A 20,615-nucleotide genomic window follows, 5' to 3' on the forward strand; every position below is an offset into this window, starting at 1 on the left:
GCTTAACTTTTCTTTTATTTAAAGAATGTCACAGGTGAAATCTGAAGCCCTTCCTGTTAACTATTGATATGAAGAAGATCTAAAGAATATGTTTTAGTTTTAGAAAACCGTCACCTCACAAAGGATTTGTGAGAAATTCATTCTTGTTTCTTGCTTTTTCCTTTTAAAGCCAATGTAAACATCAAAAATAGTTTTTTACATTTAAAGTGTGCCATTGAAAGATATATCAGACCTATTAGTGGCAGACCAGTAACGATAGTGATTTTTTTTGTATTTGGGATCACCACTCCATTTTTAGGTACTTGATAGGTTTTCTTTTTGTAAATGTGATACCATGCTGTTAAGCAACTTGAGGAAAAGAATGGTCATTGAGATTACACTGCACCAATCTAGTAAGTATAGCTGGTCGGTGGTAAAGTAACATCAGCACTGGACTTTTGAGGTGAGTGGTCTAGGGTTCAAATCCGGCAGCTCCTTGCATGCTTTCCATCCGTGCTGGGTTGAAAGTTGAGCTAGCAACCATACCTCGTAAAAAAAGACAAATGCTAAGGAAACAGCAAAAATACTGCTCTTTGCATCACGAGGTGTGAGAAAGGAACAGCTAGTAAGAAAAAATGCTATTTATGCAGATATGACATCATGAAGTCTGAGCTACCTTTTGAAAATTGAAGGAGTATGTTTACTTAGTTTATCACTTACTAAGTGTTTTCTTAAGTAGTTTCAGTATTCTGAAACTTTTTTGTATCATCTGATGTCTCCAAGGTAAGACTTTCAGCTTAATTTAGTTTAAGAACTTCATCACTCGTAGTAAAAGAATAACTGAATTTCTGTACCGTAGAAACGTAAAGCTCAATATTCTGAAGCTACCTTTGGAAGAGTTATCAAAAGAAAATTTTTGAACAAAGCGTTTGAAGACACCGTAGACAGATGCTTGTTCAAAGGGATAGGAGGAATGAAGATAGATGAGAGACCAAAGAACAATGTTCAAACACTTAGGACCATGTGACTGTAGATATAACACCAGTTATACTTGCATCCAAAAATGGCAGTGATACCTATCAATCAATGACAGACAGGGACATGCCCATGAAAAAATAGAATGAAAGCTTTTAAAACCAAGGCACTGGAGGGAAAAAAAGCAGTTGATGAAGGGAAGTCTGCATAGAATTGTAAGGAGTAGATAATACCCAAAGAAGCTATGCATAACAGAAGTGACCAAAGAATTTAGTGAATGCCATTAAACAGACTTATGAAGAGAATTGATTAAAGATTTTCATAAGCGAAGGTTGTAGTTTGTGGAACTGGCAATAGATTATTGATTTGGTTAGGAAATTTTCTGATCAGCTAGAGGCCCAAAGTGAATAATACTGACTCTTTGACTACCAAGTTAGAATATTTCAAATGAGAAGTTGAATATCCTTTAAATCGCAGTTGAGTTTCTATAATTTTCATAAGTTGTATTAATCTAGAGATTTTTGGAGCACTTTATTTTCTGATATTTGTAATAAATTTGTCTTCTACTTGTGTTGCTGCAATTGTCCTTTATGATGCATTTATTAACTATAAATACAGTTAGTATTAATTTAAATCCAGTCACCAGTTTGATACAAATAGAATGTGAAATACATTAATCACTTCAGTAACATATAAGCACAGAACAGGCCATTTGGCCCGCAGTGTTGTGCCAAAACAATTAAATTACTAATCAAATGACTAATCTCTTCTGCCTACACAATATCTTTATGTACCCATCTAAATGTCTCTTAAAAGGCCCTAATGTTTCTGCCTCCACTGCTCGGTGGGGGGAGAGAAACTTTCCTCTCGCATCTTTTTTGAAATTACCCCCTCCTTCCTTGTATGCATGCCCTCTGGTATTAGACATTTCAATCCTTGGGGGAAAAAAATGTCTGTCTACTCTATCTAAACTTGTAAACCTCTATCAAATCTCCCCTCACTCTCCACCACTCCAGAGAAAACAACCCAATTTGACCATCTTCTTGTTATAGCACATGCCCTCTAATCCACACAGCACCCTGGTAAACCCCTTCTGCACCCTCTTCAAGCCTCAGCATCCTTCCTATCGTGTATAGTTGTGCCAGACATATTCATGACAATCTCTGGATGCATCCTGCAGGATTGATCAACCAGAAGAGATGGTGCAGATACATACAAGGAGCATCCTTATAAATCCACAACGTTGACTATAAACCTTACAAAGTTCTGTGACATAAGAACAAATGAGACAAGAAAACTTCCTCCTGATTTCCATATACAATTTCCGATATACAATTGATGAATTTCCATATACAATTGATGAATTAGTTGTCCTCCATCTTGTTAAACCTGAAGTACTGAGAAGATGATCCATTTCTCTTTCCAACCTAGATACTCATGATCATCAAAACCAGTTTTCAGCCAATAGTTGTCACTTTTCATGACAAGAACAGACTCTTGATCACTAGATTTTGGAAAGGCTATAGGACCAGACAATATCGTAGCTGAAACAGTGAGAATTGAATTCTAGAACTAATCTTTTTCCCCCCTGTAGCTGTAGCAAGAGGGCTGTGTTTAATATTCCAGTTCAGCCACTGTAAGTGAACTTAGTTAGCCTTCTAACTGGTTGCAGTACTGCCTGGTATGGAAAGACCATTACCATCACTGCCTGCAAAGGTTTGGAAAAAGCTGCAGAGGAATGCAGACCTGTGGGTACTAGCTTCCCCAGCATTGGTGACATCTTCAAAAGGTGATGCCTCATGAAGGCAGCATCCATCATTAAGGACCCCCTATCATCCAGGACATGTCACCTTTTATTGCCACCATCAGAGGGGAGGTACAGGAGCATGAAGGCACACATTCAACGTTTTAGGAACGGCTTATTCCCCTACACAATTAGATTTCTGAATGGACTATGAACCCACTGATGAACACTACCTCATTATTTTTGCTCTTTTTTATTTGCGCTGCTTATCTCATTTAATCTTTAGAGTGTATTTCTTATTATAATTTATAGTATTTTTGTTGCATTGCACTGCTGCTGCAAAACAAGTTTCATGATATATGACAGTGATATTAAACCTGATTCTGAAGTAGGGTGTAGATATATTAGGAAATAGCAAAGCACGATGGGTATATTGACATAACTGGATGGGTGATCAGAATAAAGGAGCACAGATATAGCTTTAAACAAATGTAAAAGAGAAAGTGATATTAAGCTAAAAGATAATTTGAGAAGAGATGGGTAAGAATGTCGACATCATTAGAAATTCATTTCTTTGGTATGACAGTTTTGGGCATTAATCCTTGCTGGTGTTGCTTGTATCCCAGAAGCTATTTCTTGAAACCACGAAAAACTGCTTACTTTTTTTTTGATGCTTTCATTTGCAAACGTAGTGAGATTTTCACAGTGAGCTGTGTTTTCACACATTTGGTTAGACATTTTATTTTCAAGTACTAAAATCTTTTTGACAAGCCCTATTTTCAGAGGTGTGAAGTCTGTGTACTTGACCTTGTTATCTCTAAGTATTTCCATTTTTAAAGATCAAATGTGCACTGTAGAATGGAAAATGTAAGAGGTTCTGTAGAGTCTGGAAATCTTAAGCAACACACAAAATGCTGGAGGAACCTAACAGGTCAAGTTATGGAGGAGAATAAACAGTTGACGTTTTAAGCGAAGACCAGATGAAGGGTCTTGGCCCAAAACGTTGACTGTTTCTTTCTCTTCTAGATGCTGAGTTCCTCCAACATTATGTGTGTTACTATAAAATGGAAGTTTGTTCACTGCAAAAACATTCTGTACATTATCGAAGATTACTTGTTATGCAAACCCATGTATCTTTGTGTTTTATGTATAATAACATTTTCTTGGGTACATTAGGTAAATCTATTTGCACTGGGGTTCAATCACCTTTAAATATGGACATCACTTTTTAATGTGTGTATGGGTTCGTTTTGCTTACACTATTGCCCCTCATTTGTTTTTTTAGCTGAGAATATGTCCTTATGATGGCAGTGGAAATTCTATCAAGCTGTTGTAGAGTGTAATGACATTGCCACTATGTTGTATCACCTAATTTGTTTCACATTGTGCATGTACCTATTTAAGAAATCAAAGTAGATCTTGTATTCTAAAGAGCTGTTAAAATCCCTAGAAGAAGCTGAATTTTGGATCAAATTCAAAAATATAGAAACATAATGAATAATCAATCTCTGTTTTTTAATCATTCCTGCAGTTCAGAGTCTCTCTGGTTTCAGATGCTTAACTAGGTAAAAATATCACCTCTGCATCTACACTGCAAAGTCTTATGAGAATGTTGTATTTTTCATTTTTCTAAATTATAGGGATTATAGGATCAGTCTACTTGCTCTCTCTCCATTGGACAAACTTGTCTTCCTAATAATCAATGTGATGGACCTTTGTTGCACTCTTGTATTACAATTACATTCTTCCTTTGGTATGGAGGCAAGACCTGTACACAGTAATCGAGTTGCAGTATCGCTAGGGCTCTACATAATTTACTACAGTGTTTTTCCTCTTGTACTTACATAGCCCTCCAGTAAAGTTCAACATAACATTGGCCTTTCTGGTCACTTGCTGTACATGTACACTATATTAACGTACGATGTACAGGGTCTGCCAGGTCTCTTTGAATACCTAAACCCATTTTCTAATCATTAAAAAAATTGGTTCTCCTGAAGTGTTCCTGCATCTTTGCCACAACCCATGCAGCTTTGTATATTAGCAAATTTGAACATGTGATTGCTAATTTAAATCAATAATGATCACGAACAGCTGAGGACAAGTCAGATTCCAATTGCACCTTACTGTTAAAACAACCTTCCAAACTGAAATAATTTGATTATGACCACTTTTATCTGTTAATTAAGCAATCCTGGGTCTATATCAATGTATTATCCCAATGTCTTGTATACTGACTTCAAAGTTCAAAGTAAATTTATTATCAAAGTACATATACTATGTCACCGTATACATCTCTGAGATTCAGTTTCTTGAGGGCATATTCAGTAAATCCATAATATTATAACCAGAATAGAATTAATGAAAGACTGTAGGATGTTCAACCAGTGTGCATAAGAAAACAAACTGTACAAACATAAAAAATAATAATAAGCAATAAATATCAAGAATATGAATGCAGAGCCATTTCATTGATGGGACAAGTAAATTTATCACCTTGGTTCAAGAGTCTGATGCTTGAGGGGTAATAACTGGTCCTGAACCTGGTTGTGTAAGTCCTGAAGCTCCTGTACCACCTTCCTGATGGCAGCAGCAAGAAAGTTCCCGATGATTGATGCTCCTTTCCTGCTCTAATGCTTCATGTAGATGTGGTCTATGGTGAGGAGGGCTTTACCTGTGATGGACTGGGCCATATCCACTACTTTTTGTAGGATTTTCCATGGAAAGCCGTTGGTCTTGATACAGGCTGTGATGCAGCCAGATGATATACTGCACCACATATCTATCGGAGTTTTTCAAATTTTAGATGTCATACGGAATCTTTGCAAACTCCGAAGCAAGTAGGCTTTGTTTATTGACTCTTTGTGCACCTTATTGAAGACCTCCTGAAAGTCCAGATCCAATTCACTGATGCCCTATTTCTAGCTACAACCTCAAAAAATTCAAATAATTGTTCAAAACAATTTTATTTTAACAAATCTGTGTTTACTTGTCCTAATCTAATTATCATATTTTATTGCCTTGTTGCTGCTTCATTAATGATAGTTTCTATGCTTTTCCCTTCTACTAATTAATCTGTAGTTGCCCATTTTCTCTTGTGTTTCTTAAATAGTGGGGTTACTTTTCCTACTTTTCAATCTGTCTGATCCATGAAAAATTTTGAATGATGACAATCTCTATCTGCTTTTTCACCTTCTTTGAAAGTCTGGGGATCTATCGATGTCAGTCCCTTTATCTTCATGAAAGTCGATTTCTTTAAATTCCATAATCATTACAGACCTGTTATTTTCCAGTATTTCTAGATGTGTGAGATCTCATGAAGAAGGCACAATGTATTTGCTTAGTCTCTCTACCATCTCCATATTCCCCAGCATAATTTCTTGGTTCATCCTTTTCATTTCAGCATCTCCTCTAGCAATGAGACCTCTGTTTTCTTTAAATCAAATTTTTCTCCTCAAATCGCCTTTTAAACTCCTTGCTCTCACCTTAAACTATGCCCTCTTGTTTTTCATATCCCTATCCTATCTATTGCCTCTTGTATACCTCCCTCAAGTTATATCTCATCCTTGTTTGCCCCAGGGAAAACCTAGTCTATCCAGTGTCATAAGAAATAGGAGCAGGAGTAAGGCCATCCGGCCCATCGAGCCTACCCCACCATTCAATAAGATCATGGCTGATCTGTCCGTAAACTCAGCTCCATCTACCTGCCTTTTCTCCATAACCCTTAATTCCCTTACTGTGTAAAAACTATCTTAACTGTTTCTTAAATATATTTAGTGAAGAAGCCTCAACTGCTTCCCTGGGCGGAGAATTCCACAGATTCACCACTCTCTGGGAAAAACAGTTTCTCCTCATCTCCATCCTAAATCTTCTCCCCTGAATCTTGAGGCAATGTCCTCTAGTTCTAGTCTCACCTACCAATGGAAACAACTTTCCTACTTCTATCTTGTCGATCCCTTTCAAAATTTTGTATGTTTCTATAAGATCCCTCTTATTCTTCTGAACTCCAGAGAGTATAGTCCCAGGCAACTCAATCTCTCCTCATAGGTTAACTCCTTCATCCCTGGAATCAACCTGGTGAACCTCCTCTGCACTGCCTCCAAAGCCAGTATATCTTTTCTCAAGTACGGAGACCAGAACTGCACACAGTACTCCGGGTGCAGTTTCACGAGTACCCTATATAGTTGCAGCATGACCTCCCTGCTCTTGAATTCAATCCCTCTAGCAATGAAGGCCAACATTCTGTTTGCCTTCTTAATAACCTGTTGTACCTGCAAGCTAACTTTTTGCGATTCATGCACAAGCACTCCCAAGTCCCTCTGCACAACAGCATGCTACGATCTTTCACCATTTAAATAATAATCTTCTCTTCTATTATTCCTTCCAAAGTAGATGATCTCGCATTTACCAGCATTGTATTCCATCTGCCAGACCTTGGCCCATTCACTAATTTATCTATATCCCTCTGCGGATTCTCCACGTCCTCTGTGCATTTTGCTTTTCCACTCAGTTTAGTGTCATCAGCAAATTCTGCTGCGCTACACTCAGTCCCCTCTTCTAAATCATCAATGTAAATGGTAAACAGCTGCAGGCCCAGCACCGACCCCTGCAGCACCCCACTCACCACTGACTGCCAACTGGAGAAACACCCATTTATACCAACTCTCTGCCTTCTATCGGTTAACCAATCCACTATGCATGCCAATACACTTCCTCTGACTCCATGCATCCGTATCTTATTTATAAGCCTCTTGTGCGGTACCTTATCGAGCGCCTTCTGGAAATCCAAGTATACGACATCCACCTGTTCCCCTCTATCCACTGCACTCATTATGTCCTCACTCTGGAATCGGTCTTCCAACCCAGGCAACATATTGGTGAATCTCTTCTGCACTCTCCTCAGCACATCCACTTCTATCTATCTCATATACTGGAGATTTGTGCACTTGAACCTCAATGTCCCTCTGTTCATCTACATTCCTGCACTCCCTACTATTTACTGTATATGTTCTATCCCTATTAGACTTGTTGGGTTTTTGTGCTTTATTTAGATTTCATCCTGGATTTCCGAGAGTAATAAACAATGGTATGAATTTGAACTTTTTTTCTTTCATTAACTTGTGTAATACTGGTAGCTATCATTGCAGACTACTATTGGGCAATTAAATAATCTAGTGCAAATGTTGTTCTAATGAACCAGCTGATGTGATTGTTGATAGAACAATGAGTTTCTTCTGTTTCTTTCTTTCTCTCTTTCTCTCCCAATGCTTGTTATAATTAAGAGCTGTAGCCCTTAACACAAAAGAGGACTGGAAAGGAAATGATGAGTTATGTAAATATATTAGGGCAAGATTTGGTAAATATGAAAAACTAAAGAAATATTCAGTTTTAGTACCACAGATAAATTGTCAGCTATGGCTTGATCTAGCACACGTGCCTTAGGGTAAGAAAGGAATGTATGGAGGGATCTCGGGATCCAAATGCACAGCTCACTGAAAGTGGCCACACAGATAGCATGGTGAAGAAGGCATATGGCATGCTTACCTTCACTGGTTGGACTCCTGGGGGGGGGGGAGAGTAATGGAAGTAGATACAGAAGTATGTTTAAAAGGCTGTTGATGGACACTTCAGTCTGGAGAGATATGGATCATGAACAAGCAGAAGATAATTAGTTTAATTTGGTATCATGTTGAGTGCAGAGGTTGTGGGTTGAAGCACTGTTCCTTTGCTGTACCATTCTATGTTTTATGAGTTCAGGAAACGCTGCAGAAGCTGTGTCACTTATGCCCATTATTTTGTAAAAGTACTTCATTATGGGATGCTGTCTTTCTGATTACTTAAAACCAAGACCCTACCTTAAAGTATGTTGTAGCAATATTCAAAGTAGAGAAATAAGCTCTCTTGATGTCTACGCATATAATTTTATTTTCTAATTATCACTAAGTCAGAGTTTGCCATGCAGATAATTATACTTTCAGAGGTTGCACATTAAGTAGAGCACATATTGTAGGTAGATAAGACTATATCTTTTCATATGTGACTTTGACAAAACCTAAGAAATTGTAATTTTGTGCAGAAGCTTACACCTTGGGGAAAGGAATTAGAGCTAGGGAAAGAATACAACAAAATTGGGAAGTTACATTTTTAGAAAGAAGGACTTGCACTTGTATAGTATCTTCCTTAACCTCAGGAAGCCCCAAAGCAATTTGAAGTCAAAGAATTACTTCAAGAAGTGTTGTCTTTATTGTGAAGTAGGAAATATGACAGTCAATTTCTGTACAACAAGCAATATGATATTGACCAGATAACCTCAGATGTTTATTGAGGAATAAATATTAGCAGAGACAACTTCATTACTTTTTGAAATATTATTACAGCATTTTTCATAATGTTCTCAAAGACTGGACAGGGACACTATTTAATGTCTCATGTGAAATACATTCCCTCTAATAGAACAGCACTCCCTTAGTACTAAAGTTGGGCATTAGCCTATATTTTTGTGGCCACATTTTTGGAGGGGGACTTGAACCAACAACCATCTGACTGAAGTAAGAGAGCTACCTGGTTAACTATAAGAAAAGGGGCAGTAAGTATTTTTTAATTTGAAAATGTGATTCAAGAGGCAATGAAATGAAACCTCTCAAAATCAAATGCTTTGACAGTGAAAGTCATGGTATTTAACTTCCATGGGTTAACACAGGAAGACAGATCAAGGATAACCGAAGATAGAAGGGAAAATTGGATTTTTATCCCCACATACAAGGTATAGCCCTGGATAGAGTGGACACAGAGAGGATGTTTCCAAGAGTGGAGGAGTCTAGTACCAGAGGACAGAGCCTCGGAATAGAAGGACGCCCCTTTAGAACAGAGATGAGAAGAAGCATCTTCAGCCGGGCTGTGGTGAATCTAGAACTTATTACCACAGACAGCTGTGGAGACCAAGTCATTGGATACACAGTGAATTCTGGTTTATTGTGCCATTGGTTAATTAGGGCAGTTGCTTATTTGGGAAACTTTAAACAACAAACATAAATCGAAAAAATAGCCAAATTCCCTTAATTTATTTGGGACACTATGGTACTTAGTTGGGGCAGGAGATTGTTGACAAACAGTTTCTAACTAGCTTCAGATGCGTGCACTTGGGTGGCCATTGGACTTGGAGTGAACAGTTTTTAAATAGCTTAAATTGTGTGTGCTTGTGTTCAAAAAGCAGTGATTATTGTCACTGAAAGTTAGTGAGAAATAATTTTGCTCACTGTGGTTTTAAGCGTTTAGACATGGAGATGCCAGAAATGGCCAGGAGTGAAAAGGAAATAACTTCACTAGGAACTTGAAGGTATCAATAAATATCTTGAATATTGCATAAAAAAAAGAATTGGAAGATGCAATCATTGATAGCATTGTATGAAGGCAGTCCATTATCTACACTAGGTATCTTTACTAGGTGTCTACAGTAGGTCAAAAAAACATGTCAGCGTATACCTTCGTTAATACCTACTAGAAGCTAATTCAGCTTTATAGCACTGTAGTAGTGTTGATAATGTTCTACTTTGTTCTGTATTTCATTAAAAATATAATTTCTTACTGAGTTTGTCTCTTATACCTTTATAACAATTTCCATGAAACTTTGGCTAGTTGGGGCAGCTGCTGAATTGGGCCAAAATGTACTTGTCCCAGTATGTCCCAATTAACTTGAATCCACAGTACTTAAATCAGAGGTTGGTTTGTTCTTGATTAGTAAGGGTGTCAGAGGTTATGGGGAGAAGGCAGGAGAATGGGGTTGAGGGGGATAATAAAGCAGCCATTATTTAATGGCAGAGCAGACTCGATGGGCTGATTAGTTTAATTCTGCTCTTGTTTTATGGTCTTATTGCATAATAGAACATGGAGGCTGTCAAACGCATTCCACAACACCCTTTTTTTTTAAAGTTGTGCCTGGACACCTATGGTCCTTGTTTCCCATCCAAAGATAGTAGACATAGATCCCAAAGAAATGTTCACTATACAGGTTTCCCCCACCATCCGAAGGTAGAATGTTCCTGTGAAACGGTTTGTAAGCCGAAATGTCGTAAAGCGAAGAAGCAATTACCATTTATTTATATGGGAAAATTTTGTGAGCGTTCGCAGACCCAAAAATAACCTACCAAATCATGCCAAATAACACATAAAGCCTAAAATAACAGTAACATATAGTAAAAGCAGGAATGATATGATAAATACACAGCCTATATAAAGTAGAAATACTTTTCCACAATCATTACTGCACTGTTCTCCATAGCGAAAATCTCACACAAGCGCCGTCGGCAGAAAATCTCACGCAAGCGCTGTTGGCAAAAACACGGCGCAAGCGCTCTCCAGTAACCTTTAAGCTATGAAGCTGCCAAATCATACCAAATAACACGTAAAAATACACAGCCGATATAAAGTAGAAATAATGTATGTACAGTGTAGTATCACTTACCAGAATTGGTTCAGCGCTGGGCACACTGATGATGGTGTGTTAGGCTGAGTCGTCGCAGCTTGGGTGGTGCAGTGGCCCCCACCCTCCGGGCCACCCACCGATACCGATCCACGAAGCATGCAGGGGTCGAAGGGTAGCCGGGAGGCACATAGCACATCTTGAAGAAAAAAGCTGAAACCAACATGCTAATTAATTAGGTGCCGCCTGGCACGTAATTGTCGGCCCAGATCAGTGCTGATTTCCGATTGCGTCGTCTCTGATCTGGGCTGACAATTACGTGTTGGGAGGCACCTAATTAATTAGCATGTTTATTTCGGCTTTTTTCTTAAAGATGTGCTGTGTGCCTCCTGGCTACCGCTGCATTCTCTGCGAATCAGTATCTGTCCGTGGCCTGGGGTTGGGGTGGTGGGACACTGGGGTGTCATCTCGTCATCGTCTGTTTCCATTAGGGCAGGCAGGTCATCTTCTATCTCTGCCCGCCTTGATGTCAAAGGTTGAGGTTTGTTGTCTGCTGTGGCTGATGTGGAAGGCTTGCTTGACTGCTGAGCCTCGCGCATTTTTCCATCACACGGTTCTTTGTAACGACTCAAACCATCCTGCAAATATCCCCTACACCGACGTACCCTTTCAAAATTAAAGTCGTATTTTATCATTACTCATTCGGTTTCAATTGTTATCCATTTTTCTTCCAATTGCATCAACTCTTCATCTATCAGATCTTGGTCATGGGATGCCAAAACCTCTTCAACATCATGTTTGTCAGCTTCCACAAGCCAAACTCACTTTGTCCTTACTTCGTTCACCACGATCGAAATGCTTAATTATGTCTAGTTTTACGCTAAGTGTAACACCCTTACGAGCTCTTTTAGGCTTTTCCGATACCATAGAACTCATCTTGCAAACGACTGCTCACAGGCATGTGCTTAAGCAATGCCAGCGAGAATGCAGTTCCGAATTCGGGGAGAGCGGCTGCTTGGGGCGTGCTGCCTTTTATTGCCCGCTGATTTTTTATCACGCACTACTTTTTTTCGTAACAGTGAAAACACCTTCTGAAAGCGAAAACAGGGTACTAATCTAGGTCTTTCATAACAGTGGGGTTTCGTAAAGCGAACGTTTGAAAAGCGGGGGACACCTGCATTCACTAGCATAAAATTAGAGCTGAGGAGGGAGTTCGGCAAGCAATACTGGTTTTCATATGGTAAAGCATAGTTATGTCTATGGATACAGACATAGAAAATAGATGCAGGAGTAGGCCATTCGGCCCTTCGAGCCTGCACCACCATTCAGTATGATCATGGCTGATCATCCAACTCAGAACCCTATACCTGCTTTCTCTCCATACCCCCGATCCCTTTAGCCACAAGGGCCATATCTAACTCCCTCTTAAATATAGCCAATGAACAGGCCTCAACTGTTTCCTGTGGCAGAGAATTTCACAGATTCACCACTCTCTGTGTGAAGAAGTTTTCCCTCATCTCAGTCCTAAAAGGCTTCCCCTTTATCCTTAAACTGTGACCCCTCGTTCCGGACTTCCCCAACATCGGGAACAATCTTCCTGCATCTAGCCTGTCCAATCCCTTTAGAATTTTATATGTTTCAATAAGATTCCCTCTCAATCTTCTAAATTCCAGTGAGTATAAGCCTAATCGATCCAGTCTTTCTTCATATGAAAGTCCTGCCATCCCAGGAATCAATCTGGTGAACCTTCTTTGTACTCCCTCTATGGCAAGAATGTCTTTCCTCAGATTAGGGGACCAAAACTGCACACAATAATCCAGGTGTGGTCTCACCAAGGCCTTGTACAACTGCAGTAGAACCTCCCTGCTCCTGTACTCGAATCCTTTTGCTATGAATGCCAACATACCATTCGCCTTTTTCACTGCCTGCTGTACCTGCATGCCCACTTTCAATGACTGGTGTACAATGACACCCAGGTCTCGTTGCACTTCCCCTTTTCCTAATCGGCCACCGTTCAGATAATAATCCGTTTTCCTGTTTTTGCCACCAAAGTGGGTAACTTCACACTTATCCACATTAAATTGCATCTGCTGTGAACTTGCCCACTCACCTAACCTATCCAAGTCACCCTGCATCCTCTTAGCATCCTCCTCACAGCTAACACTGCCGCCCAGCTTCGTGTTACCCGCTGACTTCTAGATGCTGCATTTAATTACCTCGTCTAAATCATTAATATATATTGTAAACAACTGGGGTCCCAGCACTGAGCCTTGGGGTACCCCACTAGTCGCTGCCTGCCATTCTGAAAAGGTCCCATTTATTCCCACTCTTTGCTTCCTGTCTGCCAACCAGTTCTCAGTCCACATCAATACCATACCCCCAATACCGTGTGCTTTAAGTTTGCGCACTAATCTCCCGTGTGGGACCTTGTCAAAGCCTTTTGAAAATCCAAATATACCACATCCACTGTTTCTCCCCTATCCACTCTACTAGTTACATCCTCAAAAAATTCTATAAGATTCGTCAGACATGATTTTCCTTTCACAAATCCACGCTGACTTTGTCTGACGATTTCGCTGCTTTCCAAATGTGCTGTTATCACATCTTTGATAACTATCTCTAGCATTTTCCCCACCACCGATGTCAGGCTAACCAGTCTATAATTCCCCATTTTCTCTCCCCCTCCTTTTTTAAAAAACGGGGTTACATTAGCCACCCTCCAATCCTCAGGAACTAATCCAGAAGCTAAAGAATTTTGAGAAATTATCACTAATGCATCCACTATTTCTTGGGCTACTTCCTTAAGCACTCTGGGATGCAGATCATCTGGCCCTGGGGATTTATCTGCCTTTAATCCCTTCAATTTACCTAACACCAATTCCCACATTCAGTTCCCTCGGTTCCTCCATCTCACTAGACCCTCGGTCCCCTACTGTTTCCGGAAGATTATTTATGCCCTCCTTAGTGAAGACAGAACCAAAGTAGTTATTCAATTGGTCTGCCATGTCCTTGTTCCCCATGATCAATTCACCTGTTTTTTGACTGTAAGGGATCTACATTTGTCTTAACCAATCTTTTTCTTTTCACATATCTATAAAAGCTTTTATAGTCAGTTTTTATGTGCCCTGCCAGCTTTCATAATCTTTTTTCCCTTTCCTAATTAAGCCCTTTGCCCTCCTCTGCTGGACTCTGAATTTCTCCCAGTCCTCACGTGTGCCGCTTTTTCTGGCTAATCTGTATGTTTCTTCTTTGGAATTGATATCCCTAATTTCCCTTGTCAGCCACTGGTGCTTTAGGATGTTTTAGGAATTCTTCTTTTGTCCTGGAAGCAACTGCCCAACCTTTTGGGACAGAGTGATTCCACATTATTCCATGATTTCCAAACAAAATTCAATTTTGCAGACTTATTGCCAAATTTGAAGTTAAAATGTCATTGTCAATGTGAATTTATCCAGCCTCCGGGTCCAACATATTATTCTCTGTAACTTCCGCCACCTCCAACGGGATCCCACCACTAAACACATTTTTCCCTCCCCGTCCCCTGCTTTCCGCAGGGATCGCTCCCTACGCGACTCCCTTGTCCATTCGTTCCACCCCGCCCATCCCTCGCCACTGATCTCCCTCCTGGCACTTATTCTTGAAAGCGGAACAAGTGCTACACATGCCCTTACACTTCCTCCCTTACCACCATTCAGGGCCCCAGACAGTCCTCCCAGGTGAGGCGACACTTCACCTGTGAGTCGGCTGAGGTGATATACTGCGTCCGGTGCTCCCGATGTGGCCTTCTATGTATTGGCGAGACCCGATGCAGACTGGGAGATCGTTTTGCTGAACACCTACGCTGTGTCCGCCAAAGAAAGCAGGATCTCCCAGTGGCCACACATTTTAATTCCACATCCCATTCCCATTCTGATATGTCTATCCACGTCCTCCTCTACTGTAAAGATGAAGCCACACTCAGGTTGGAGGAACAACACCTTATATTCAGTCTGGGTAGCCTCCAACCTGATGGCATGAACATTGACTTCTCTAACTTCTGCTAATGCCCCACCTCCCCCTCGTACCCCATCTGTTATTTATTTATATACACACATTCTTTCTCTCTCTCTCTCCTTTTTCTCCCTCTGTCGCTCTGACTATACCCCTTGCCCATCCTCTGGGTTTTTTTCCCCCCCTCCCCCTTTCTTTCTCCCTAGGCCTCCTGTCCCATGATCCTCTCATATTCCTTTTGCCAATCACCTGTCCAGTTCTTGGCTCCATCCCTCCCCCTCCTGTCTTCTCCTATCATTTTGGATCTCCCCCTCCCCTTCCCACTTTCAAATCTCTTACTAGCTCTTTCTTTCAGTTACTCCTGACGAAGGGTCTCGGCCTGAAATGTCGACTGTACCTCTTCCTAGAGATGCTGCCTGGCCTGCTGCGTTCACCAGCAACTTTGATGTGTGTTGCTGTCCTCCTTTGTCCTCTGTTGGATGAAAGAAGACAGTGAAAAGCAAATAATAGATCTAAATGAGGAACACAAGAGATTCTGCAGAGTAACACATATAGAATGCTGGAGGAACTCGGCAGGTTAGCCAGTATCGATGAAAAGGGATAAAAGTCAACATTTCAGTTGGAGACCCTTCATCAAGACTGGAAAGGAAGGGGGAAGAAGCCAGTATAAGAAAGTGGAGGACGGGAGGGAGTACAAGCTGGAAGGTGAAAGGTGAAGGTAGGTGGGTGGGGGGATGTTGAGAAGCTGGGGGGTAATTAGTGGAAAAGGTAAAGGGCTGAAGAAGGAGTAATCGGATGAGAGGAGAGTGGACCATGGGAGAAGTTGGAAGGCAGTTGGGAACTAGAGAGGTGACAGGCAGGTGAAGAGAAGAGGCAAGAGGGGAGCCAGCATGGGGAATAGAAGAGAGAAGGTTGAGAGGGAAAATTACCTGATGTTAGAGAAATTGATATTCATGCCATCAGGTAGGAATTGATTTTTTTTTACGTTTATCTGTTCTCTACTATGTTGACTCCCTGTTTTCATCATTTCTGTAATATGGGAAGGGATGAAATTTATTGATACAATTCTTAACCCTACCGCAGTCCGATACTTTCATATGTAATACAATAAAGTTACCTGATTATGCCAACAGATGGCACTCTGTCAACGTGCCGTATCTAATGTGCTGCACCATCACAAGCGAATTTTCATTTCACTCAGTAATATTGTAACTTGTGTATTATGGCAAGTGATTGTGCGTAACTCTACCAGAAGGTGGAGCAACAATATCAATTTTAAAGTAATTTAAAGGTTAGCAATCAAGTATGAATAAGGATTAGCTTTAGGAAAAGACCAGCTGCTGTCACAGACAACATAGTTTCTTCCTCTGTACCTTTATATTATTCTCCATCAACTGGTGTCAGTTATACAATAATGATCTTTACATTAATGATAATTCATAAATTGTTTGACCTGAAACCAATTTAGGAAAATAAAGAAGAAATTAATTGATTGAAATGACTCATTAGAGTGGTTCTGTAGCCTTAAATAAGATCTAAATCTGTAAAGCTAAACTATAGATGGAGAAAACAAAATGAAAGGAAATGGAAGCACTGCAAGAAAGTGAACAGATTTCTGTGTGAACCATGAACATTACTTCACTTTTTGTTCCCTTTTTGCACAATTTACTTTATTTATCTTTCTATTTATATTTCTAATTGTAACTTACAGCAATTTATGTATTGCACTCACTGCTGCCGCAAAATAATAAATGTCACAATGTATGTCAGTTGGGCAATCAACATCAGGGCTGTGTTTTTTAAAAAAAAGGAGCTGCCTTTTAATCTGAATGGCGATCAAGAGGTAAAAGGCAAAACTTTGCAGCAGTTTTGGAGTTGTGGAGCAACCAATCAGTAAGAAGCAGGGTGTAAAAAGAACTGCCTTTCAGTCAGGTCTGCGTCCAAGATTTAAAAAGGAAGACCTTTGCGGCAGTTTTCTCTTGAGTTGACGAGTGACCAATCAACGAGAGAAATTCATTAGGAAGAGCCAATAAAAACGTTTTAAGTGGAAGCAGAGTGGGTATTCTTTTGAGTGTGCTAGTGTTTAAAGTGCCTTTGGCTCATCAAGCTTGGGCAAGGTAAAGTATTTGGTAAGTTTCTCTTTTTCTGCTCTTGTATGTTTATTCCTCATCTGTTAGGGCATAGTAGTTTAGTGAGAGTGGCTTCAAGGCAGTGTTTTGTGCTGTGTGTGGGATGTGGGAAGTCTGGGAGGCCTCCAGTCTCCCAAATAAGCACATCTGCTCCAGGTGCACTGAGCTGCAACTCTTGAGAGAACATATTAAGGAACTAGAACTGCAGTTCAATGACTTTTCACTCGTATGGGAGAAGAGGAGGTGATAGACAGGAACTACAGGGAGATGGTCACTCCTAGATTGCAGGATACGCATAACTGGGTGACTGTCAGAAGAAGGAGAAATGCACAGCCAGTGTGGAATACACCTCTGGGGCCCTGAATGGTGGTGAGGGAGGAAGTGTTAAGGGCATGTGTAGCACTTGTTCTGCTTATAAGGATAAGTGCCAGGAGGGAGATCCACTAAGCAAATCTTTCCCTCCCCCCCCCCCCCACTTTCCGTAGGGATCGCTCCCTACACGAATCCCTTGTCCATTCGTCCCCCCATCCCTCCCCCACCGATCTCCCTCCTGGCACTTATCCTTGTAAGCGGAACAAGTGCTACACATGCCCTTACACTTCCTCCCGCACCACCATTCAGGGCCCCAGACGGTCCTTCCAGGTGAGGCGACACTTCACCTGTGAGTCGGCTGGGGTGATATACTGCGTCCGGTGCTCCCGATGTGGCCTTCTATATATTGGCGAGACCCGACGCGGACTGGGAGATTGTTTCACTGAACACCTATGCTCTGTCCGCCAGAGAAAGCAAGATCTCCCAGTGGCCACACATATTAATTCCACGTCTCATTCCCATTCTGATATGTCTATCCACGGCCTCCTCTACTGTAAAGATGAAGCCACTCTCAGGTTGGAGGAACAACACCTTATATTCCGTCTGGTTACCCTCCAACCTGATGGCATGAACATTGACTTCTCAATCTTCCACTATTGCCCCACCTCCCCCTCGTACCCCATCTGTTATTTATTTATATACACACATTCTTTCTCTCTCTCTCTCCTTTTTCTCCCTCTGCCCCTCTGACTATACCCCTTGCCCATCCTCTGGACTTTTTTCCCCTCCTCCCCCTTTTCCTTCTCCCTAGGACTCCTGTCCCATGATCCTCTCGTATCCCTTTTGCCAATCAACTGTCCAGCTCTTGGCTCCATCCCTCCCCCTCTTGTCTTCTCCTATCATTTTGGATCTCCCCCTCCCCTTCCCACTTTCAAATCTCTTACTAGCTCTCCTTTCGGTTAGTCCTGACAAAGCGTCTCTGCCCGAAATGTCGACTGTACCTCTTCCTAGAGATGCTGCCTGGCCTGCTGCGTTCACCAGCAACTTTGATGTGTGTTACTTGAATTTCCAGCATCTGCAGATTTCCTTGTGATTGCTTTCATTAGGTTGGTTTGGTTAAAATTGGCACTTAGAATGGAGGAGTTTCTCATGTGTGCAAGTGACACATATAAAAAAGAATTATTGTTATTTTGTTTACAGCTACACAATATACTATCTGTAAAGCTTGAACAGCATTGTGGACTGGTTAGCCTATCCTTTTTTAATTTAAATATGGCCTTGATTATACAATAAGTCTAACACTGTAGCCACAACCATTCAGTTATTGAGTATTAAATCAGCATTTACACATTTAGAATTGCATGAGCACAATTAAAAGTGGCAATCTGGAGGTTATTGCTTGTGAGTCCTTACTGTTGCAGAGCAATGATGTAACAATGTCTTTGAGGGAGTTGGCATTCATGTATTACCAAGAGGTGTGAATCTGTTGTGCCTGGCCATTGGATTTCCAGAAAACATGGCAGAAAATATTTCCAGTGAAGGACCCAGTGAAAATATTTCTGGTGAAGGATCATTGACCACAAACATTAACTCTTTTTCTCTCCCCACAAACGCTGCTTTACCTGTTGTGTTTCCATTATTTTCTGATTCCAACTGCTTGATTTTCAGAAAAGATCAAGGCTTAGTTTTTCCCAAATGTTAGGGTATAATATGTTGTGTTTTTAATTTAAAGTAAGTCCCGAGCACTGAAAATTTACAAATTTGCACCCCCAATCTGTCAAATCCCTCAATTGAATTCAAGTATAATTGTCATTTAATCATATATGAGTACTCATGAATACAGCCAAACAAGACAGCATCACTACGGGGCCAAGGTGCAGTGATGCATTACCAACAGTCACACAGTAAGCAAACAAGATAATAATTGCGTAATAAGAGCCTCGAGGCCCACTTCTTCTCCCCACACCACCCCCGCGACGTTGCGGCTTGATGCATACATCAAAAAACCCATATAGAATACAATATCAGTAAAAATACAAAGACACAGAAAATGCATGTATTTACTGTATATAGTTCAGACCCCCCCCCCCCCACCGCCTCAGCCCACCAATATTATCTGTCAACTGGCCCCTGACATCTGCTAGGTGACACAGTGGCTTTGAGTCCTCATTTATACAAGCACAAATAGAATATTAGCAAAAACACAACCGGACAAATATATGTATTAATCATTACTGAAGAATTCTTAATTATTATTGAAGATTTTTTAAAAGTGTTTTAATTTTTCCCTATGTTTTATTTTCCTCATCCCATCAGTTTTGTTCATGATTTAATGTTGAATTTACTATTCTGATTTTCCTTCTGTGGATTGGTAGGGATTCTTAATTTTAATTAGTTAAGTAAAGATACTCATTTCACATAGGTTCCAGATCTTCTAGTGAGGACTTACATTGTTTCTATTTTGTATGGCCTGAAATCAAACTGCAAAAGCTCATTGAAAATCTGTGGGTAAATGCAGTAAACATTAGTGTATTTTGACAGGGACGTGGATAGGTTATGGGCCAAATGTGGGCAAATGGGATTAGCATACAGTATTGTGCAAGATCCCTAGGCACCCTAGTTTTTTTTAATATGGATTCAGATGGTATGGCCTCCGTAGAGCCCTGATCTCAACATCATGGAGGCTGTCTGGAATTACCTGGAGATACAGAAGCAAACAAGACAGCCAAAATCTGCAGAACTGTGCTAAGTCCTCCAGGATGCATGGAACAACCTACCAGCCAACTTCCTTATAAAACTGCGCAACAGTGCCTTGGAGAATTGATGCAGTTTTAAAGGCAAAGGAGGGTCACACCAAATATTGATTTGATTGTACACCAAGTATTGATGTTTTTATTGTTTACTGCTCTTTATAGTTAATTTTTTTGGTATTTAGAAATATTGCTTTTAAAAATAATGAAATGCACCTTTGCTTTACAGATTTTTGTTTAAATGTGCCTAAGACTTTTGCACAGTACTGTAGATAGCTAATCTTAGTCAGCATAGATGAGATGGGTTGAAGACCATGATG

The 20,615-nt window shown here is 40.5% G+C and overlaps 1 protein-coding gene across 1 annotated transcript in view; it reads left to right on the forward strand.

Moving 5' to 3' along the window:
- Positions 1–20,615, forward strand: part of ttll11 (tubulin tyrosine ligase-like family, member 11) — a 179,457-nt gene that overhangs the window by 19,307 nt on the left and 139,535 nt on the right. The window lies entirely within an intron of this gene.

The sequence above is a fragment of the Mobula hypostoma genome, chromosome 21 (genome assembly GCF_963921235.1).
Source record: "Mobula hypostoma chromosome 21, sMobHyp1.1, whole genome shotgun sequence".
Classification (NCBI taxonomy): Eukaryota; Metazoa; Chordata; class Chondrichthyes; order Myliobatiformes; family Myliobatidae; genus Mobula; species Mobula hypostoma.